The sequence below is a fragment of the Giraffa tippelskirchi genome, chromosome 2 (genome assembly GCF_054371585.1).
Source record: "Giraffa tippelskirchi isolate mGirTip1 chromosome 2, T2T-mGirTip1v1.2.pri, whole genome shotgun sequence".
Taxonomy (NCBI): Eukaryota; Metazoa; Chordata; class Mammalia; order Artiodactyla; family Giraffidae; genus Giraffa; species Giraffa tippelskirchi.
In genome coordinates, this window is record NC_137276.1 from 205,918,057 (window position 1) to 205,942,837 (window position 24,781).

At 36.8% G+C, this 24,781-nt stretch overlaps 1 long non-coding RNA gene across 1 annotated transcript in view; it reads left to right on the forward strand.

Moving 5' to 3' along the window:
• Positions 1–644: 644 nt before the first annotated feature.
• Positions 645–24,781, forward strand: part of LOC145531069 (uncharacterized) — a 245,303-nt gene continuing 221,166 nt past the window's right edge. The window contains exon 1 of the long non-coding RNA XR_014072151.1: positions 645–979. This is a non-coding gene — a long non-coding RNA (uncharacterized LOC145531069). The remainder of the gene's footprint in view (positions 980–24,781) is intronic.

Here is a 24,781-nt window from a genome sequence, read left to right on the forward strand (position 1 = left end):
GGCAATAGAAAGAGTACACTGTGAAAATAAGAATCATTTTCACTCTTGGCCCACCACTCTCTCCTTTCTGAGCAAAGATAAGGATCAGTGCCCCATTGTCTGGCACTATCCCAAGAGTGGCAGCTGTCAACTTAAAAATATGCACAACATGAGAGTTGTCAGTCAACTTTTATTTGGGGCAAAATGAAGACTCTAACCTGGGAGACAGAGTCTCAGATAACTCTGAGAAACTGCTCAGAAGAGGTAAGGGAAGATCAGTATATATGTGACTTTGGTGAAGGGGGGTGTGCATGCAATCAAGCACATAATCTTTGCAGACAGTTTCAGCTAGTCATAAGAAGCACATGTCACATGAAAGATTTTAGTACTTTTCTAGTTATGAGGAGATATAAAAATTGGGTTCTTAAAATCAGCTCCTGAAAATATCTAACTATCTGAAGATTCATTCTGTCAGTTTTTCCTGGAGCACAGAGTGCCTCATTCCTGATATCCACCCTGAGTTTTTTCCAGGGATGTTGAAAGTCAGCACATGATATAATCCTCATAGAGGCAGATGGCCAGTGCCAATTTGTAGTTGACAGAGTAAAACCCAAGAATAATAGATTTATACTGAAATTCCTCTATCTGGGTGCTATGGAGATTTTAGAATGTATAACCCTTTGTGGGGTGAGGCTGTCTTAATGCATTGTGGGCTGTGTAGCAACAATCCTAACCCTCTAATCGATAGATATTAATATCACCCTCTGCAAGTTGTGGCACCAGAAATGCATCCAGAGTTGCCAGATGTACCTGGAGGGGAGTGGAGGAGCTGAAGTACCTTCATTTGAGACTTACATATGACCACGTAGGACTAGGCAGATTAGACAGCCCCAATTCAAGCTTCCAGTTCTCAGACTGCTGGAATAGTGAGCCTGATTCAGTGTCTCAAGAACTGTTTAAGACTAATATATAACTTCCCAGTGGGCAAGCTTCTAATAAGGTAGGCCAGCTCTGAATATGTGTTCATGATATGCCTTTTATTTTATCCTGCTCAGAAAGCCTTTTTCTTTCTCTTAAAACTGATCAACAAAGCCTTTCAAAGTAATTTTTTCTCTAATCACTGAAGTTGGATTACAGACAAGTATGTGCTTTTTTTTTGAGAATTGATATGCATTGCATATTTCATTCCAGAAACATATATAATTTTATCTAAGAGTTTTTGAAAATATTGACTCTATATTGGTTGCCCAAATCATTATTTTTTGGTTTATATTAAATTTGAGCAGTCCCTGCTCCCAAAACATGTTTGAGATTATTAATAATAAAAACCACTATGGAACATAGCTACATAAACATAAAGATCAGAATAGATATGAATTTGTAGAAAGAAAATGGGAAATAATGGCAGGAGCTATAATTGAACATTGCCCACCTGAGTTTCCTGGCAAATAGAGAAAAATAAAAGGAAAAGAAGGAAGCATTAAGAAAGAATCATAATCAGAACTTTTTTTTGGTGATTCCTGAAAGCTAATGGGAAAATGGATTTTGGCCTATAAGAGTTTTAGAATCATTACAATCCCATTGTCTATTTAGAAACAGTAGATTTGCCCAATACTACCATACATACTACTATCTGAAAAAACCTAGGAATCATTTGCTCTAAATCATTTATTGACATCATGTATAGAGTCTTTTAGTTTGATGAAAAAATGGGTTTGAAATCAACACTATTTATTTTGTTCTATTTATAATTGCATTTTATGTGGTTTATGAATAGGAAATATTTGCATGATAAAAGTTTTTCCCCAGTGGTTCAGTGGTAAAGAATCCACCTGCAATACAGGAGACATGGGTTGGATCCCTGGGTTGGGAAGATTCCCCTGGAGGAACGCATGGCAACCCACTCCAGTATTCTTGCCTAGAGAATCCCATGGACTGAGGAGCTTGGCAGCCTACAGTCCATGCTGTTGCAACATGACTAAGTCGGACATGATTGAGTGACTAACACTTTCACTTCATATAGCTTTTAGTTGAATAAAAAATAGATTTAAAAAACTAATATTTATTTTGTTGTATTTATATTTACATTTTATGGGGTTTTTGAATAGGAAATATGTACACAGTAAAAATGATCAAATCATGCTCATTAAAAGTTCAAGATAAGTCAACTTCCCCTTTCTGAAATACTTTCCAGGTTCTCCAGAGGCTCTCACTCTCATCAGCTACTGGTGTCTTTGTCCAGAGACATTTTATGCATAAACAAACATATACATTAAACATATACATCTATATATACATGGTATCACACTGTATATATATTTGTAACCAATGAAAATGAAAGAACTGTAGCACTTTTTACATAAAAATTAATTTTGATGAGTAAGCCAGATTTTAAGTATGATTCACATTTGACTTTATCCCACGCCCATAGAATACATTAATGTTGGGTGTTCTGATAGGGACAAATTAAGATTCAGGAACTACCTTATTTTGTGGAGTTTTGCTTCAGTCTAAACTTCAGAGCTTTTGGTCCCCTTACTTCTTTTCCATGCATCTTCTGGAGTCTGTATGTGATGTCTGAAGCTGTGTCTGCAGACTTAAGTCAACTCCCAGAAAGCCTGAGTGAGGCATTTGGATATTTCATCTGTTGTTCACAATTATGTCCATCTCTTTCCCCACACCAGCGACCTGGTAAGGACCTTGGTGCTGCTAGATACAGCTATTAGGCATTACCACTCTTCTGGAGTAAAGTTAATTTTCTGGAATTTTCAACACAGCCAAACTATGTGCAGTGTTCTCCACAGAACAATAAAGGCACCAATTCTCCATTTGGTTCCTCATGGGCTCTGTTTGACAACCACCTGGACACCTTTTAGATTTAGTCAATCACTAGTCACTAAGCACAGCACTTGGGGTATCTTTTTGTAATTAGAAGAGCCTTACATATGTAGAGCATCACTGCTAGGCATTGGCTATGTGCTTGATTCTCTTTCCCCTTAGGAGGTGGGGCCGGGGATGCGGGGAAGGATTTATAGACCCTCACATAAACAGGCTCTATATACAAATAAGCACTGCCTCATCAGGCCATTAGACATATCTAGACTTCTTAAACACAATTTATGCTAAAAACTAAGTTTCCTAATTTGCAAATGTCATATACAAATGCCCTTCTTTTACTAACCTATGCCTCTGCCTCTTCCTTCCCTCTCCTGTTTCCTTACCCAGTACTATTTGGAAAGAGGGGAAAAGAGAGCAATCCACAATAACTTCGGCCACTTCTCCCCAGGTTCACTTCCCACCTTTGGCTAAGCCTTATGATGTTTCTTTTCTTGCCATTTAGACCACTTAGCCTAATTCTGACATTTTTCTTTTGCAATAACTAGATATATTTTTATTGTTACTGTTGTACATGCAGCCCCAGGATAACTTTGCTTTCATGACATTCTGAGGTGGCATTTCCCAAAGTTATTTATTTGTGCAGTAGTTTCAAACTCATAATATTTTGGTAGAATTCTGGCTAAGATTGTGGGTTATCAGTTCAGTCACTCAGTCGTGTCTGACTGTTTGCGACCCCATGAATCGCAGCATGCCAGGCCTCCCTGTCCATCACCAACTCCCGGAGTTTACCCAAACTCATGTCCATCGAGTCGGTGATGCCATCCAGCCATCTCATTCTCTGTCATCCCCTTCTCCTCCTTCCCCCAATCCTTCCCAGCATTAGGGTCTTTTCCAATGAGTCAACTCTTTGCATGAGGTGGCCAAAGTATTGGAGTTTCAGCTTCAACATCAGTCCTTCCAACAAACACCCAGGACTTATCTCCCTTAGGATGGACTGGATGGATCTCCTTGTAGTCCAAGTGACTCTCAAGAGTCTTCTCCAACACCACAGTTCAAAAGCATCAATTCTGCGGCGCTCAGCTTTCTTCACAGTCCAACTTTCACATCCATACATGACTACTGGAAAAACCATAGCCTTGACTAGACAAGCCATTGTTGACAAAGCAATGTCTCTGCCTTTTAATAGGCTATCTAGGTTGGTCATAACTTTCCTTCCAAGGAGTAAGCATCTTTTAATTTCATGTTTGCAATCACCATCTGCAGTGATTTTGGAGCCCCCAAAAATAAAGTCTGACACTGTTTCCACTGTTTCTCCATCTATTTCCCATGAAGTGATGGGACCAGATGCGAAGATCTTAGTTTTCTGAATTGTGAGTTATAATGATCGCATTTAGTGCACTTAGCACACCAAATTACATTTTAAATAAGATTTCTATTAAGTAATAAGAAAATTTATTGGTGGTATTTCTCTAATTCTTGTTTCATTTGGGTGGATCAAGCCAGTTTTTGTTCTTGTTCATGTATGTTTCCTTCTGAACACCTTCAAAGTTTAGCTATAAACTTAGCTTTGTTGCCTTTTATTGTTTAGAAGTAGTCACATGTTCTGCTTATACTCAAGGGTGATAATTAGGGATTATAGAAAGCGATAACTCCTGAAGGCATTGATCATGGGGCCACTTTAAAGTCTGTCTGCCACAGGTGCATACCAAGAAGACAGACCAAGAGTGGAGGCTTATGCCCACTTGGAAATGGGTTCAGAGCCCATCTGGGCAAGCAATACCAGGTTCCTATGTACTTGGTCTATGTTTTAGAAGATGACATTAGTGTTCCATGTTGTAATGCTCCCAGGGAAGACATGCAGTCAGAATAAGGCCAGAGTGAAATTCTTTAAGATGTAGGACCCAAGACAGAGGCCTTTCTCACTTGAGGTCTATTCTGAGTCTAAAATTAGTATTGACTACAACTTTGACCAAGTCACACTTGGGCCATGTCTGATATCACTGCCCTAGGGTGAGAAATAACCAGGAGGACAAGGGCCACCATCACTGAAGACAATGGCTCAGAGAGCAGCAGAGGGATTCTCACGAGCGAGTAAGGCCCTCTGTCCCACCTCCATGAAGGTAAAAGGCAAGCTCTTTCATAGCAAGACGGCATCTTGAGAAGGACATGATGGGAGGAAGTAGCAAAGTGGAAGAGTCAGCATTTAGCTGAAGTGTATCTGAATAGAACCAGGAGAGACAGTCAGGAAATAAACTGATAAGTGAAAGTTTCTCCCTTACCCAATAGCTTGGGAAACACATGAGAAAACTCACATCAGCAGTAGAAAATTTAAAGTGACATGGCGTGAATAAATACTTCAATCTTACAGTATCAACCTTTGACTCAGAGCTTACAATTTGCTGTGTGGTTGGTAATTTCATCCTTAGCCATTCTTGAAACTTTCCCAGGATCCGGCCTGTGCCAGAGGCCTTACTCAAGGCCAAGTCTTATTCAAAACCAAGACATTCAAAATCTCCCTGCTGCTACTGGATATTTGGATGCACTTTCATTTGGCTCACGCTTCTTAATTCTTCTGTGTCCAAGCCTATGCTTTCGGCTATTTCCATTATAACTCTTGCTGTTTACAAGGTGGTTTTTATGTCCACATTTGCTTCTTTTCCTTCTCTGATTCCTTGCCTTTTTTCCAGCTTACTTTTTAATCTCCTTTGTTTTATTGCTTTTTATTTTTTTTTTCCTCTTTGCTACTTTGTCTTAGGCTAAGATTTTAAAGATTTGTTTGAGAGTATTTATATGGAATGTTTTAAAATTTTCTTACTAGTTCTTATTTTGATAGCTATTCTTCATTTCCTCTTCATTCGTGATGTTCCTTTGTTCCTTTTGTGTTGTGATATCTTTGTCTAGTTTGTGTACAGAGTTCTTTTGGTCTGAGTTTATTTGTATTTGTCTATTCTGTCAGTATTGGAAATTTGCTGAAAAAAATAAGATGGAACAGAAATATTTCTCTGTGCACATGTATACAGTATCATCCACTCAGTGCTCTGAGCACCTGGAACAGAAAGGGAGGAAGCTTGAACCAGAGCGAGTCATTCTCTCATAGCTTTTGTCTTTGGTGATCTTGTATTTTTACAAGTCTCTTCAATGGATTATGATCATCTGTTGTGATTGTTTCCTTCACTCCCTCTCACTTATAGCCTTGTCCTTGCAAATATCAGTTCCTTGTTTAGCCTCACTGACTCTCTGCAGCGTGGAATAAGGCTCATATGTTTTCCCTTAATTCATTCAGATCCTTAAACTTCTTTCACATAAGCATCAACCATCAACTACAGAGGTCACAGGCACTTTAGATCTGTGCTATCTGGTTTTGTGTGTATTAACAAACATAGATGACAATGCAGACTTAGACATAGACACAGACAAATATATAGAGAGATCTAGTCTAGGCATCATGCCATGTATTGGTTCTGATGTCACTGTTCTTGGCAGCTTGTTTACAGAATAGGGTTTGAAGTTGAGTTGGCTTTTCATATTTTCACTGAAGACAGAAAATTCTTTTTTAAGTTTTATGCATTTCATAGTTTTATATATTTCAGAAGAGTGTCAAGGAAAAATTCCTTTACTCTGGCAGCTCCAAACACAAGTCTTGCACATATATTTTTTAAAAAAACTAATTTTTTTGCAGAAAAATCTTACCTAAAATGTCTTTATTTTTATGGCCCTCTTATTGACATAATAAATGATAGTATTGTTTAGAAAATATTACAACTCAGTGAGCAATCTGGAAGGCCCTATTTGCACATACCATCTGCAGTGAATGATGGGTTTAATATTCCTGATGAGCTCCCAGTGCCAGAAACTAGCTGACCCTTGAATCATTCATATTGTAGTCATTTTTACTTAGCTACTATTCTTCAGCACATTCAATCTTTGACCATATATACCTATTCTTGGTGATCTGAAAGGGAAAGAACAAGGATCTCAGAGGTCTCTTTTCCCTATCCACTCAAGAAAAATCATGTTTTGAATATGCTTACTGAGCCTTTTCATCTCCAGTGAAATGATGATAAAATACAGAGAAAATATCTCTCTAGGGTGTATGACAATAGTTAACCCAGGGTTAGTGAGCTCCATGAGAAAACTGCAAATATTTCTATTTCAAATAATTTCTTTTGAGATTGAATTTAAAGACATGAATACAAGGAACACAAAGTGCTATTTTAATTCAACTTATTTGGACCACTTATTGTTAACTTTTCATTTGTAGGGTACATTAACTTATATTTCTTGATACTGGTATCACTAGTTTTATTAGAATAAGTTAAATTTCTATGATGTGCTTTAATAATATATTAGTAGAAGACAAATTTTACAATGATCTTTCTATTACTAACTCTATTATAGACCTATTATAATAATCTCTCCTCTTTCCTCAAAGTTCAAGAGAGAGCAAATAGTCACATATCCACCCCAATTCCATTGTAGTGTGATGCAGGATGTAAGATAGCACTAATACTTTCATGCTTTTACACTAACATTTGAGTTTAAATCTCACCTTTTATTATTTTACATGATCATGAAAAAAATAAAGCCATATGTTCTGCAGTTTATGGCCCCCATTTTAGATATGAAGAAATTAAGTTCAGAAGTATCATGTAATTCCCCTAAAATCTCATTGCTAACAAGTGACAATAGCAGGTTTCTAAATAATCACCGTGGTGTATAGTGTAAAGAAGGCCTGTAAATTTTGAGCATTGTGGATGGCAAGTGCCAATATGGGAGAATGAAGCTGTACTAAACAAATGTTTTGTGAAAGAAAGACTTTAAAAAACAAGCATGGGAAGTGGCTAGTAAGTTATTCCATTTTTCACTGTTAATATATGCTAACTAGTTATGTTGAGAATAGCATTCTATTTAAACCTACATAAGAACTTACAATTTGAAGGACTTGTATATAAAGCAAAAATATTTCACTGAATTATAGAAATCAAATCCTTAGGATAAATTCATCTCTGTAATCAGGCCATTTGGTATAACTAGGCATGTGCCAGGCTCCTCATAAGATATGCTATGAATAAGTTTATTCAGTACTTATATTAAATTTCTCTTATGAGATCATCTTTGGCTAACTTTAAAATATAATACTGAAAACCATTTTACCTGCCATATAGAAAGTTATGGCTTCCTAGAATGATACTCTTTTTGTTCAGTAGAATTTAAGCATATGACCAGTTTAGCAATTGACGGTTTAGAAAAAAGGGTGAAGGGAAAGAATTAAAGACATATTATACAGATAAACTTCTTCCATCCCTCAAATTCTTAAAGGATATAGCACACTTCTGATTTTAATGAGCCTTGTGATCATGAAACATATTAACAGTACAGAATCATAATGAATTCACACTTGGTGCCATTCATTTTATTGTAGAGCTCTAGCTGTTATGTTAAATGGAAAGTTGTAGCTTACATTTCAGCTTTGAGTGTGTTCTCATTCTGGCTGACTCATTGTCTCAACTTGGGGAACTTGAGCTTAGTATTCTCAAAAGCCTATTTCTGCTGCTATAACATTTATAGTTGACCGTTATCTCCTGCAAATGGCACAAAAAACCAAGACATTAAAGTAATAGGCAATCTACTTCAAAGTGTTTATTCACTGTTTTGTTGACAGTTCTCCTAAATATGAACTAAAAGAGCTGTGTATTAGTCGCCTATCACTGAATAACAGCAGCTTAAAACAATACACATACATTACCTCACAGCAGCTCACAGATTCAGCCATCCAGGTGCTTTTCAGTTGGGTCCTCAGGTTCCAGAAATATCACAGGATGTAGTCAACTCAAGGCTCTTCTGTGAAGGATCTTATTTGAGGGTCACTGGAGAATACAGTTTTTCATGACTGAAGTTGCAGTTCCTCATAACCTGTTGGCTATGGTTAACAGAGGCCCACCTCAGTACTTAGCATGTGAGCTTTTCCATGGAGCCTCCAACACCGTACCAGCAAGTTAGCAAGAAGGCAAGAAAAAGTACCATGAAGAGCAAATGCCATCAAGGTAGAAGTCACAGCCTTTGGTAACCTAATCACAGAAGTGTCATCCACAACTTTTGCTACATTCCATTTTTACAACCAAATCACTAGGTTTAGGTAACTCTCAAGGTGAGAGAATTACACAAAAGTGTGGGTACCACCAAGCAGAGGAGAGTCACTGGGAGCCATTTGGAAAGGTTGCCTGTTAGAGACAATATGTTTATAATTTCAGAAAAAACAGAACTTGATTTCGTTTTTTTGCATTTTACCTCTTCACTCTTGTTTCTTAATTTCAGACTACAAGAAAAGCTTATAAGGTCAGTCACAACCAACAAAAGGCAATAGTAAATGTTTCCCTTATTGGAGCAAATAGACACATGTTACTGCACTGAAAACAAAAGGAAAAGAAAAAAAGTGGGGATTGTTTTTCAGCCTTGTGACTCGCATAGAAGGACAAAACTCTGAAACTTTCCTTTTAAGAGACATGTATGCAATTTTGTAAGCGTTACGTTTTTTGTTTGTTTGTTTGTTTTTCTCTCTCTTTTAATGTTACCTGAGATTTGAGGGTTGATTTAGTTTCACCCATCACATAACACCAAGACAATATATTATAAATAATGCACAGGATAAAACTAGAGACAAACTGTCTGCTCTTAGTTTGATCAAAGATGGTTTCACTGATACTGTGAAAAATACAGCTGGATTCCTGGCTCTGTAATTCTTTTGTCACTTTTACTAGTTTATATATTGATTTCTTTGGATTTAACCTGGGGATAAGACTAAGGAAGTAAAGACCTGCATGGATTTGATTTTCTTTCTTCAAAATCTTTTCAATGTCATTTGTATTAATATGTGCGCTACCTCCCAAATATTTTCAGAATTTTGACAACTCCTCAGCAGCTCTATTGCTGCTACCTTGTTTTAAGACACCGCTAGAGCTCATATAGAATTTTGCATTCTCATTTTTCTTGCTGATTCCATTCTCATGCCACCCATACCCCCCTACATTCTAAGCTCAATAGAGCAGCGGGGGTAATCCTCTTAAAATGTAAATCAAATTATATCACTTCTCTGTCAAAACCCTTCAGTGCCTTCTCACCTCACTCAAAATGTCAGCCAAAATCTTTCAAAAGCCTATAAAGTCCTGTGAGTGCAACCATCATCATGTCTGATGGCTCCTCCTCATTTTGCCTCTTGATCATCATGTTTGATAGATAATTGTTTTCTTGCAGTTTCCTGAACACCATAGGAATGTTCCAGTCTTTGCATTAGCTGCTCATTCTGCTTGGAATGCTGTTCTCCCAGATATTTGCTTGACATGTCCCATCATCTTTTTCAGATGGTACCCAAATATATCTTTTTACTCTTTTTTTTTTTTTCTGTCCCTCCTGTGTGGCATGTGGGATCTCAGTTTCCTGAGAGTAGTTGAATCTGAGCCTCCTGCAGTAGAAGCTCTTAACGACTAGACAGCCAGGAAAGTCCCCTCTTATTTTTTGACCCTATTAAAAAAACCTGAATATTCCGCCTGGATTTCTTGATCCACATTTCCTGATTCTTTTCCTCTCTAACTTTAAACATGTTAACTAATTTTTCCATTTCTCTTTTCTGTTCTGTTTGCCTAGAGACAATGTACAATCTATGGTCAGGGCTCAAGAAATTGTTTTCAAATAAAAATTCCTGTATCTTTTCTCTTGGTTAAATAATTGGATTCATGTCCACTTTGTCCTACCTTTCATTCAAATAGAAAATTTGCATTCCTTTGCTTATTTAAAACAATACTGTCATGCTAGTTTTACTTTCTTAAGTGTACAGAAAAACCAATGTTTGCAAATGAGCTCTGTTATCTAAATGTTCTGTGAATTAATGTAATCTGCCCTCACTCTGATAATTTATATCCAACACACAGAAATAAACTCTGTGATGACAGTTTTTGATTTGTTTTAGTAATGGTGCTGTTGGCTCATAAAAACTGTTTATTTTGTGGGTCAGAATTCAGTTTTTATTAGGCTTATCAATAATTAACCCATAGTTAAACTGCAGTGTCTCATACTATATTTACCTGTTTTTTACTGTATGCAGAAGAACATGAATTTTTCTAGTCTAAAGGCTTGGAAATAATTTTCTTCCTCTTTTCATTTAGTCCATTCATTTCTTAAATTTTCCATCATGAAGTGAAAAATAGGGCCTTTCACAAGTTGCTTATTTTTAAAGCATTCTCAGTCTGCACCACAACTCGATTTAGTTTTCTCACTCAAGTTCACACTGTTTCTTGATCAGGTGCTTTGGTTAGGGTCTCTGGGAAACATTAGGTCAAACCTAACAGACGAAATATTTTTTAAGAAAGGATGCAACATCCTAGTTTGGGTACAGGCCTTACTTAAATTCTCTAAGGTATATCCTATGTAATTTGACTTTAGTGATTTTAATTGGTAAGAAATTACAATATGATTATGATATGACTTTCCCAAAAAGGTTATTCTAAGCTTCAGTTATACTAATAGCAGAATAATATACAGAATGCAAGAAATTATGGTAGGATTATGTTCTATTCTATATATAACATTATAATTTGTTAGTTTTGTGTGTCAGGAAGACTGACAGCCTGGAGCAATTTAAAAGAAGATTTTTCAACTGGTAGGACTTCTTGATAACTGTGCTGAAGGTGAGAAGTATAGGAGTAGGCAAAGTATAGAAGCTATAGTCAAGGAGTGTCCTGGGGAAGAGTTAAGAAATTCTGTATTATTCAAAGGGCTTTCCAGGTGACGCAGTGGTCAAGAATTTACCTGCCAGTGTCAAAGATACAAGAGACATGGATTCGATCCCTGGGTGGGGAAGATATCCTGGAGGAGGAAATGGCAGCACACTCCAGTATTCTTGCTTGGAAAATTCCAAGGACAAGAGGAACCTCACAGGCTACAGTCCATGGGGTGGCAATGAGTCAGACACCAATGAGCAACTGAGCACATGTTACTCAAAGGTTACAAAACACAGTGAAAGAAAGTAACAGTTTCAGTTTTGATAAAAAGAAAGACCTTTTAACAATTAGAGCCTTTGGGAAATGAAATGGTGTTGCTTAGTGCGGAAATGAATTCTACAGTACCAAGACATATTTGAACAAAACTCCAGATGTTCAAGCATTAAATGGGCCTGAAGCGGATGATTTTTAGCTCTTTCCCAAATCCTGAACTTCCACGATTCTTAACCAGAGGATAGAAAAAACTCAATGGATGAAGAACTAGAGTTGTTATTAATAGAAAGTTGATATTTATTTAATATGATAAAGAAAACCCGTGAAATTTACATTCCTCTTAGTATCATGGGAGAGGTGATGTCAAAAAGCAAATAAACTTAAAAACTTGATGAAAGCACACAGTGAAATATGTAGGCACCGGTAGTAGTTTTAATTTAGGGGAAGGCAAAAAATAAATCAAGCAGTTAATGAGGTCAGGGCTCAAATCTCCAAATAATAAGCTCAAGCTGAGAGAAGCCCTTACTTATGTAATTCTGCAGAAGTACATGAGAGAAGTTGTTGTTCTCTGTGACCTTCGTACAATCTGGACAAAGAGAGGCAAGAACAGACTGTATCTGGTATAAATCAACACTCAGTGTGCGGTGTTGCCTAGAAAGGCGGAACTGAGGGAGGTCAGGTATTAAAGGAAAAAGTCATTAGACTCATGTGGGAAAAGTTCCAGCTGTGTATCCGCTAAGATGGTATCAATGGGTTGACTGTGAACTGTTTCAAACAAGCAGAATTTTAAATGGTGATATTTTGGGAACACACATTCATTCGCCTTGAAAGTTTTAATGAGAAAAGCAAGAGCAACTAAACAGTCTCTCAAGGTGACCAGGCATTTCTGCAAACTTTTCTTTCTGGTCATGGATGTGTGCCCAGTTCTTTGACTTGTAAGGACATGTTGAAACAGAAACTTCTGATATCCTTTTTCACTGGTTTTATTTACTTGATAGACATATGAAGAAAGAAGAAAGAAAGACAAGTGAACAAAATAGCTGTTTCTTCTATAGTAGTTAGCAATTTATTCTTGTTTTTTTCCTTTTGACTTATAACTCAGTAGGGGCAGCAAAGAAATAAATATATTTCATGAGAAAAGCCAGAGATTTTTTTAGTATCTGTTAAAGAAATTACATTATTGAGGAGACTTAAAAACATAGGTACTTATAATTAAGGTAAATGGAATTGATTATCAACAGAGATGGTCTGGGGCCTTAAATGAAATCTACCCTGGGCAACCTCCCCTCCCCCACATCTCTGCTATGTTGTCCTCTATCATTTTACATCTTACTATGAGATGACAGGCAAAATTAGTGATAGCATGTTTTCCCTTGATTATAAAAATGTTTTCCTTCAACTTTTCCAAGTTCACATGTAGAATTTATATTATTTGATAACCAAATCATGTATTAATGCTGGAATATGTGAAAGAATGGATGAAAGTGATACCTGTTTTCAAGCATAGGCACCACCTAACGTTTCTCTATATGAGAGAAGTTGTCTAAAACTCACAAAAAAGTAAAATGACCAGATATGATCACAGGGGAACAACTTTCCAGAATCAAGACTAAAATGTCCATTTGCAAACTTGATTTTCTTTGTGTGTGCTAGGTCATTTGAGTCATGTCAGACTCTTTGTGACCCTATGGACTGTAAGCTGCCAGGCTCCTTTGTCCATGGGATTCTCCAGGCAAGAATACTGGAGTGAGTTGCCATGCCCTTCTCCAGGTGATCTTCCTGACCCAGGGATTGAAGCCACATCTCTTAAGTCTCCTGCATTGGTAGGTGGGCTCTTTACCACTAATGGCGCCTAGGAAGTCCAATTCTCTTTGAATCTTTCCTAAAAATGCTTTAAGGACTTTTTTTTTTTTTACCAGTTGCTAGTCAATATTAAATGCTGAGTTAATGAGATCAGAAAATGGGAAATCATTGCTATAGCAAAAGGTCTTCTTTTTTTTTTAACTTATTTATCTACTCACTGGATGGAAAATACCACATTCTATTTGTATAGGTAAAAAATGATGGCAGTCTGAGCTTTAACAATGGCAGTAATGTTGGAAAATTCTGAGAAAATTAGGTAATTGAAATTTTTTTTATATTGACTTTGAGTGTTACTCTTATTCTCTCCTTTATTGAAATATAAATTCTATGGAATTGGAGCTACTACTTTGCAATCAAATTGGAGCAGCATGGGATGAATTGAGGGATTGGGATTGACATATATACACTATTGATACTATGTATAAAGTATATAACTAATGAGAACCATTGTATAGCATAGGGAACTCTACTCAGTGCTCTGTGGTGGCCTAAATAGGAAGGAAATCCAAAAGAGAGGGAATATATGTATATGTATATCTGATTTACTTTGCTGTACAGCAGAAACTAACACAACGTTGCAACGCAAATATGCTCCCATAAAAGTTAATGTGCAAAGAATATTTTTACGGTTTTTTGAAGCCATTAGCCATAGAACTCAATGCCCCTTTTAATAAGTTGTGAATAATCTTTATTTCTAACTCAGTACTCACTAAATTAAAAGAAATTGCTAAAGTTTATCCATATTACTTACTGGTTAATAGTTTTCATATGGTATTTAGAAAGGAGAAAAATTTGGTGAGTTAAGAATAGCAAAAAATGATAAAGGTGAAGAAAGTTTATGATATGTCCATATAATTGGATAGAGTCATCACATTTATCTCTCTGGGTCTTGAACTGAAGAAAGAAACTCATTATCAACTTCGTTCCTCCTAACCTTTACTAAGAACTTTCAGTTATTTAAATGTGCTATTTACTTTTCTTTTGCAAGAATAGCCACACTTTTATTTGAATTATAACTCTAAGTAAAAAGAAAGCCCTTGATACAAAACCTTAAACATAAAGCCATTTGTGCATCTTTTGCTATAGTTCTGTTGTATAACAAGAAATTTAATATACTCTTCCTTTTTTTTCACTTGCAACCAATTTAGTATCATATAAATCTGAACCCCCCCCCACCCTTAATCTCATTAAAATAGAAGTTTAATCTCTTCTCCCTGGGTTTCTTATCACCAAGAAAACATATTCAGTAGCAGAGTTCATAGTGGAGCTGTCTTGGATTACTAAAATTTCATTACTCCCATAAAATTTGTCACAGCACATTTCCAGATAGGTAATGAATTATCATTGAATACCTGTCAAAATAGATGATTTGGGCTCCTTTGAAGACTGGACTAGGTAACCCCATTATGCCTTCAAACCCAACTTTCCTGAGACTCTGTGACAATGCAGACATGAAGCTTCTGCTAAGCTTCATTCCTAAGGAAGAACATAGCAGGAAGTAAAGAGAAGAAGCAGATAGACCACCCAGAAGCCAATTGCTTTTAAACCAGAAGGTAGCTGCAAAGATAACTAGGTTTTGCAGAAATAGAGTGACTATCTCATCTAGTGGTTTTTCTCTTCCTAGATACTTACTAGGGTTAATAACCAGGCAAACTGGTGAATTATACAAAAGTATTTTTTTATTCACAATTTTTTAATACTTTCAAGCAAATATGTATTAAGAACCTCTATACTAGACATTGTGCTAAATACTCAGGATCTTGGTAATGCTCGATTGAAAGAAAACCATTCACTGCCCTCAGAGTTTAGTCAACTGCTTTATTTTATTGCAGTAGGTAAATGTTGAGAAATAGGCATTCAGAGGGGAAAAGAAATAGGAAACCTCTAATTAAAATATAGAGATCCAGAAGACATCCCCAGAAGTGGGACATTTGAGTTGAAAGAAGAGTAGAACCTGGACAGGAGATGGGATCTCTATGCCAAGCAGCAATATGGGTGAAAGGATGAAGATTTACAATGTGTTAAATATATTAGGAAGTGGAAGGAATGCAACGCCACTGGAGACAATGGTGGTTGTGGTGCTTGAGCAAAAATATAGATCCCTGAAAATGAAGAACTTGAAAGGGTAAGCCAGGCATTTGGACTTTCTCCTAAGACTATTGGAAGCCATAGGAGTATTTTAAGGCTAAAAATGAATATTAATATTTCATTTAGTAAGGTCAGTGTCAGTCATGCGAGTAGAACTTGAGAGAGTGCTACAGTTCTTGTTCTACTCAGGAATCTGGAAAGAAAGATGAAAGGCTAAACTATGGCAGCAATAAAGGGAATGAAGCCTGGCCCCAAGAAAGCTTAGGACATAAACAAGGGATATTTAGAAAGTGGGATACATAGGACTTAATAACTAGTTGAATATTTAGATGGGGAATAATTCATAAAATATAAATAACTTCATTTTCTGAAATAGAGAAAATATGAAAAAGGAGCATTGATGATGAGTTTGTTTTTAGCCATGTTGTTTTTGATTTGTCTATAGGACATTTCAGAAAAAAGTGCAAAGAGGGTTTAGGAAGATAGCAAACCTGGCACAGTGAGGAAGACATGTCTGAAGAGAGGTGAATTCTCATTCTGACAGTCACACCCTTGAACTCTAGAAAAGTTATGGGTCCCCTCTGAACCTCAGTTTCTTTATCTCTAGAGAGAAATAGTGTCCGCCTTGGAGACATGCCTCCTTCTAAGATAAGCCTGTCTAGTGCAGTTTGCTTCCTGTTGGAGGACATTGACAGCATGCCAAACCATCCCAAGGTATCCTAAATGGTCACATCAAGGAGGAGCTGTGTGCAGCTCATAATGTAGTAACATCTATTTACCAAATAATGTCTTGTTGATAAACTAAACATTTTAAAATTCCAGAACGTAACAGATTTTTAGATACATTCTATTTTGACCCCCTTTCCTATAATTATTCCAAGATTTTCTTGGTAAATACCTGAGTGATCAGAAAGCATCATCTACTTCATAGCAATAAATAAGCATTTTAAATACCAGTTTTTAAAAAGGTGCCACAGGAGAATTTCATTAGCTCTTGGAAGCTAAAGGTGACAAGAGCTCATTTTACCAGATTTACTAGATTTTAAAATGTCCTTCAAGCTATCCATCAGTAACTGATTTAATACATGTTTACTGAATCTCTCCTATGTGGCAAGCACTGTTTCTGGCATCAGTTACAGGAAAGTACTCTTTGACAATGGACAGTAAATAAATAATACTTTCAAGTAGAAGTGAATATAAAATTCAAAACAAAATACTTTTAAGTAGTGATAAGCATTAAGTAAATAAAACTGGGAAAAGGATAGATTTTTAAAAATAGCAGAAGCTAATGGATCTTTGCATATGGTGGTCAAGGACTATTTCTCTGAGAAGATGACAGTTAAATGGAGACTTAAATGACACAGACAACCAGGGGTCAAGTGTTCAAAGCAGAAGGGGAAGCAAGTTCAAGCAGGATCCAGTCAATTTATTTTCAATTAATAGAAAGAAGACTCACGTGTCCAGAGCTTTAGTTAACCTGGGGAAGGCTGGTGAGGGAAGAGACTGGGAGGTGAGCAGGGACAAAGTGTATAACACCTCAGAGACCCTGGTAAAGAGTTGAATTTTATATTAAATAAAATGGAAAAAAAGACTTAGAAAATGTAAAGCAGAGGAGTGAGATAATGTGATGTCTTATCTTAAAAATGTCTTCCTGGATTCTCTGGAGACTAGGAGATAAACAATGGGGAAGGTGACACCATCCACCAACTCACATGGACAACCTTGTGCTAAGAAGCCTCCATGAATGAGGTTTGCAGATGACTGGCAAGAACTAGTTAGAAACCCACGGCTTAATGTTAATCAAAGAAACATGTAATTTAATAAAAGAGATTTTTTTTTTCCTACTGGAAATTATCATTAAATCATCTTTTAACATCATCATAGAAAATTCATAAAGAATGTCATCTTTTGTGTCTTGAACTATTTATTTTTCCCAGACTCAACCATACATTTGATTTTTTGTAAAAAAATCACGGTTTAAAAATAGTAGTAAAAGAATCTCTTTTCTATCTTTTCTTCTGTGAACAAGAATATAATGTAGTGTGACTTGTTCAAAGCATTCAACTCTTAAAAGTAAATTACATTTCAAACATCTTATTGAAGAGCTAAAAAGCTAAATGAAACCATATTTTACGATGAAGGAGAAAAAAGTACAAGGAATTTATTTAAATAAAATCAGCAGCATAAATCTAACCTGTTTATAAGAGAACAGTTTAACTACAAAGTAACAGGTAAAAATTTGTTAACTACAGTCTCTTTGGATGGGGAAGGGAGAATGAATAATAATATTTTGATATAAAATAATCATAAAAAAAGATTTTTCATTTTAAAAGGTATCTTTCTGGTAGTGTTTCAGCTAAACCTGTATACATGGGTACTAAAATGTCAAAATACATTATTTTTAAAATATTGACTGGAAATACCAGGAAGAAAAATAAAAAATTTTAAATTATTATATGTTATAACATTTAATTATAAATGCACAGATGTAATTGAATAAGAAATTATTCAGTGTATCTTTTGGTTTGGGGCTTTTTTATTTTTACTCTGAGTTAGCTATTTAAAAGGGATGATCCAGAAGGATGGGATGGGGAGGGAGGTGGGTGGGGGGTCCAGGAAGGGGAACACATGTAAACCCATGGCTGATTCATGTCAATGTATGGCAAAAACTATTACAATATTGTAAAGTAATTAGCCCCCAACTAAAATAAATAAATTTATAAAAAAAAAAAAACAAAAAAACAAACAAAAAAAATAAAATAAAATAAAAGGATGATATTGTACCTTTCACTTGACATTGGATGTAGCAATATGATCATAAAGTGGATCATTTACTTTTCTAAGAGCAGTTCTGAATCTCTTAAACCATTCTATAGCATCCACAGCATTATCATTTTTTTCTCTATCATTGATTTGCCCTGAACTTTCCCCTGAAACTTTAGGCCCCCTTTCCCTTGCCTACTTGACGTTTTCACTTAAATGACCAATAAGCATTTCCAAATGTAAATGTCCAAACCATAACCTCTTATTCTCAACTCCCATCTCCCATCAAACTGCTTAACCTTAAATGTTGGCTACTGAAAAAAATGGGACCATTGCCTATCCATGTGATTAGAAACTTACTAGTGCCCCATCGCCCTTCTCCCACTCTTGTTTCAGCACTCTCACCTCTTGCATTCACCAAGTGAATCCATCTACTTCTTTCCGTATGTACTATTAGTATCAGAGTACCAGCTATACTCATTTCTTCAATATATTCCTACAAGTCACCTAATTGAGTCTCTTTTTAACCTCACTATAAACCATTATTCATTTAGGAGGCAGAGCAATCTTTTGAGTAGAAGTATCAGAGCTTAAAAATGTGGATTCCTTTTTATTACAATTAGAGTAATTCAAAAACTCTTTGTCCTGGGCCACAGAGCCCCCCTCCATCATCTGGCTCCCATTAACCCATTTAATAACAGCACTCTCATTCACCAAGTCTCAGCCACAGTGTTCTCTCTCTCTTTGTCTAACACACAAAAATAGGTATCAATGATCCTTTCACTGGTCCTTGCACTAACTAGTCTGCCTGGATTTCTCATCACTTCTTTTTTTTTTCCTGCATGATGTTCTTCTTCTTATCATGCATGATTTACTTTAAATACAATTTCACCATAGAGGGATTTATTGAATTCAATACCTAGGCATGCTCTTATCACATCACCCCATTTAATTCTCTGGATAATTCTCCAGATCCCATGAGTGTCTCATACATTCTCATGAGAAAAAGAACTTTGTCTGTCCTCTTGCTGCTGTGTGTTCAGTCTTAGATTAGTGCCTGGCATAGCAGAGAAGGGACTTCCCAGATGGTACAGCAGTAAACAATCTGCTTGTCAATGCAGGAGATACAAGAGACACAGCTTTGATCCCCGGGTTGGGAAGACCACCTGGAGTAGGAAATTGCAGCTTGCTCCAGTATTGTTGCCTGGAAAATTCCATGGACAGAGGAGCCTGGAGGACTACAGTCCATGGGGCCGCAAAGAGTCTGACAGGACTGAGTGCACACACACATAACAGAGATATGTGTGTGTGTGTGTGTGTGTGTGTGTGTGTGTGTGTGAGTGATTGAATAAATGAATGCTGCATGGACATTTGGATCTGGTTGTATCCAGTGACATTGAAATATCAGTTTTAAGCACCTCAATGTACTTCATTTTATGGTTGAATGATTAAATTATCCAATATAGGCTCCTGTTGGGTATCCTAGGTGGCTCAGTAGTCAAGACTCCATCTGCTAATGCAGGAGGCATAGCTTTGATCCCTGGTTTGGGAAGATGCCCTGGAGAAGGGAATGGCAGCCCACTCCAGTATTCTTGCCTGGAGAATCCCATGGACAGAGGAGACTGGTGAGCTATAGTCCATGGGGTTGCAAAGCAGTCAGACACAATGTAGTGACTAAACAACTATAAAACATACATTCCTGTTATCTAATTTTTTAATCATTATATTTCTTAAAAACTTTTTATTCAGAGTAGATTGGAGACTGCTAGGTATTCATTCACTGATTTCTATTTGAAAAACAGCAGAAAGAGTCAGGCTACAAGGCTCAGATGATATTTATATCAGAGTGTCTTTTCCCAAAAAGGGCCCAGATGCACTGCATGTGGGGCAGCTGCTTTTGCCCTCTGTTTCTGGTCCTTAATTATTTGGACTTTTTCCTGCATATGTTAAAATTTTCAGACTATTTGGAACCTTCCTCTCTACTTACATCCCATCACTGTGCAATTTTTACTTTGGACTTTCCAACAGCTTGATACAAGGAAGTGTCTATTAATATTGACCACCATCTGCAAAGCTTTAAGTACAACTGAACAACGGTTGGAGTCTACATTTTACTAAAGAAAAGGCAGCCAATAATACCAAAACACATGATAGGCATTCTCAGATATTTTGATGTCCTTTTGATCTGTCCTTTGTCTTATTTGCACTTTCCCTTCCTATTTAATGGTGTTCTTATTCAAGAGGAGTAAGACATCCTCCTCTTATAATCCTGTTGGTTTTGGATTCATTTTGTTCAGTAATCTGACAACCTCTAAGGTAGGAGGCTTAAAAGTATATGAGGATTCTAACCCTCCAAACTACGAGTAAATTGCAAAAAACATCTCTACATTCAGAGCATTATCATTGCCTGTTGGCAAAAAAGTTCATTTGGGTTTTTCTATAAGATTGTATATGGAGCCTCTAACACATGCAGCATCTAACCCTCCCAACTACATGCCAATTGCAAAACAAACAAACAGAAAGCCTCTACAGAACCCTTGAAACATTCAAAGAATTATCATTGCCTGTTGTAAAAAGAAAAAAGACAAAACACAAAACTGGAGTTTGCTTTATTTAGTACAAACATAATCTGAAGGTTTATAGGACGTTAACGCTGTTTGCTAGCAGTTTATACTATTGCCTACCTTTCTTTGCAGCCATCATTACAGCATTAGTGGAATATACACTGAGTGGGAATGAAAGGCAGAAATACTATTGTTACCTTCATTTTATCTGCCCTACTTGTATGACTGACTTCTTTATTTTCCTCAGACTTGCACTGAATTTATTATTTAAAAGTTAGCATGGATGAAAAACAATCTCTTGGATTAAAAAGTAGGGCAATGAGGTGAAAAGGAAGTGGATATGAGAGCCACAAAGTTATAAAACAGACAATTTTCAACCTAAACAAATTCATTTGTCAGCAGGGGAAATTGTTGAGTGAGGAAGATGATGTTCACTGCATACAGGAGAAGTGTGCATAATAAGTCATTTAAATCAAGGTTATACATTGTCTTTAGGCAATTATTCTCTTCTGCATTTGTCAAATGTAAAAAGCCAATTGTAAGCAGTTTTAAACTGTTGTGTTGTTGCAATTATGCACTCCGTTGACAAAGGATAATGATTTATTTTCCAAAGAAAATGCTGTAGTTTGTGAGATTTATAGTGTTATGGGGAGAAATAACTAACCAAACAGGTATCCAGGCGAGGTGGGGGGGGGTGCTAGTATGCAGGTTGAAAGAATCAGCTTACCTAATGATTGATACATGCACTTAAAGTTCTCCATAATCCTGTTAACTCTGTTTGCAAGCATCTGGGCACAATATCCACCCAAGATGAAAATTTAACTGTGATTTTTCCCTACCCGATAAGACTAGGTGTGGAAACAGAAACAGGTGGTGCTATTTTTTATGCTATTTAGAATGTGATGTTATGTGTGTGGAGGCTAGAAAGGGTAGGACTTGACAGAACACATTCAAGCTCAGCTGAAAGGATGGGCAAGAGTCTTGGTCCGTGTCAGTCACACGGTGGATGTGTCAGGAGAGGTACCTTTTCAAAGGGCTATGTCAGTTAAGGCATTTATGCATGACATTCTCAGGAGTCACTGCACCACAGAGAATCCACCTGCTGATTTTTTTTTTAACAAGATTTGTGACTTACATAAGTTAACAGTTTTTTGTCTGCTTTTTAATAATTGAAAAAAATATTTAAAAATTAATACCAATGATACTGTATGTAATCTTTGTTGCACTTTTAATGTTCATCTCTGTTGCATAGCATGTGCTACTGCATTATCCAAGAGGACAACGAGAAAGGCATGATCATAACAACAACAACCAGACATACTCTATCTCTGTTTTTCCAAGCAGAGTTGTGAGGATTCCAAGTTCCTCCCATTTCCTGGCTGGGAGTTGAGTGAGTGGCTGGTTCTCCTTATTAGCCTTAGATATTTGCCTCTGTGATCCCATGGGATCAATTTTTTTCATGATGTCACTGCCAGACTCTGCTCCATTGATGCCACTTCCTGCTTTGTTACTCCATCTTGGGATGTTTTGCTCTTACAGTGATATGACCCCTTTCAAAATTACTGGTAGTGATCTGCATGTCTTTCTCACTGACTCTATTTCTCTCACTAAAACAAAAAGTGACGGTGAAGTCGTTCAGTTGTGTCCAACTCTTTGTGACCCCATGGACTGTAGCCTACCAGGCTCCTCTGTCCATGGGATTTTCCAGGCAAGAGTACTGGAGTGGGGTGCCATTTCCTTCTCCAGGGGATCTTCCTTACCCAGGGATCAAACCCGGGTCTCCTGCATTGCAGGCAGACGTTTTACCGAAAGGAGGGTCTAATTCTTCCTATGCTGGAATAATGCTTGGGCTCCCTGTAATGGAAATAATAGAAGTTCATGGTTTTTTAAACAATATTCCAAATCTTACAGCATTTATATTTATCTATTTTTTCAGTTTTTAATACTTTTTCCTTTTGAGAAACTTGTGTCCAGTTGCCTCAGACACGGATGAAACATAAAGCAAGTTTCAACCTAAAATTATTCTTCTCATTCAAAAATCATCTCATGCCCACTGACTCTTTTCTGCTCCAGTGAATTCATTTTTCATCTGAGATGTTAAGGAACTTCTATGCTCTCCTTCGTGATAGTTTCAACCTAGTGTCCTGAGACCTGAGAAAAAAGACTCTTTCCTATTTTCCTTCCAAACCTTCCTCTACCCTAACTTCTCTGCAAATATAACCCTTATCCACCTGCAATGCGGGAGACCTGGGTTCGATCCTGGGTTGAGAAAATGCCCTAGAGAAGGAAATGGTACTCACTCCAGTATACTAGCCTGGAGAATACCATGAACTGTATAGTCCATGTGATCACAAAGAGTCAGAAACAGCTAAGAAACTTTCACTTTCACTCCACTCTACCAGTTACCACAGTGTATATGCAGATTCTCTTCCCTCCCAGGTCTCCAATCCTAGACCTACAGTAAAGTTATTTGCATTTTGAAGTAGATATTATAAAAATGCAAATACCTTTACTATGCATTTTGATCTAGATGATCTTCTCTGGTGGCTCAGATGGTAAAGAATCCACCTGCAATGTGGGAGACCTGGGTTCGATATCTGGGTTGGGAAGATCCCCTGGAGGAGGGCATGGAAGCCCACTCCAGTATTCTTGCCTGGATAATTCCATGGACAGAGAAACCTGGTGGGCTACAGAGCAGTCCATGGGGTTGCAAAAAGTTGGACATGACTGAACAACTTTCACTTCTTCAGTTGATCTAGCCCAATAATAATTGGTCTACCCAGGTGACTCAGTGGTAAAAAATCCACTTGCCAACAGTAGACACAGGTTCCACTCCAGATTTGGGAGGATCCCCTGGAGAAGATATGGCAACCCATTCCAGTATTCTTGCCTGGGAAATCCCATGGACAGTGGAGTCTGACAGGCTACAATCTATGGAGGTCACAACAGAGTTGGATACAACTTAGTGACTAAGCTATAGCAACAACAGGTAGATACTATATAAATTACTCTTTAAATTATGAAAATATTAACAATGTAAGTATGTTTTAAAAATTTTTTAATTATTAGGAAAAGGAAATTTTAATCTTCAAAAACATAGTCAAAATTAGTGTTCAAACTGAACAAAATCCATAGCCTATTCTTTGTCTTTTCATTTCTTCAGCATGGTATATTTATAAGAATTGGGTAAAACTTTGGGACCATTAATTCATTTTAACAAGATATGTAGAATTTGTAAAATTCAAAAGATTGATGTCTTTTCTGAGTATGCAGAACAGGCTGAACAAGAATAGAATGTGAAAATTTGCCAGAGAATCAGGAATATTTTCATGACATCTATGTCAGAGGACTTGCAGTAGCAATACAGTTAAATTGAAATTACAGATTTGGAGTTGGATATTTTGGGGCTCCACTCTTGACTTTCCCACTTCTTAGCTGTGTGACATTAATCAGATTACTTAACATCTCTGAACTGGACTTTTTTTTAACAGGTGAACTGGGACTAGTGATAGAACTGATTTGTAGGTAGAAGGGTATAGCACATACACACACATGTAGGTTGATTGGTAAAAAGGTAGATAGATGAGTGATACATAGACAAATAGAAGGATAATAAAAGGAAGTTTGGGGAGAGAAAACAAGGCTTTTAGATAGCTGCCTTAGGGATTTAGAACTTCATGCAGTAGGCATATAAAATTC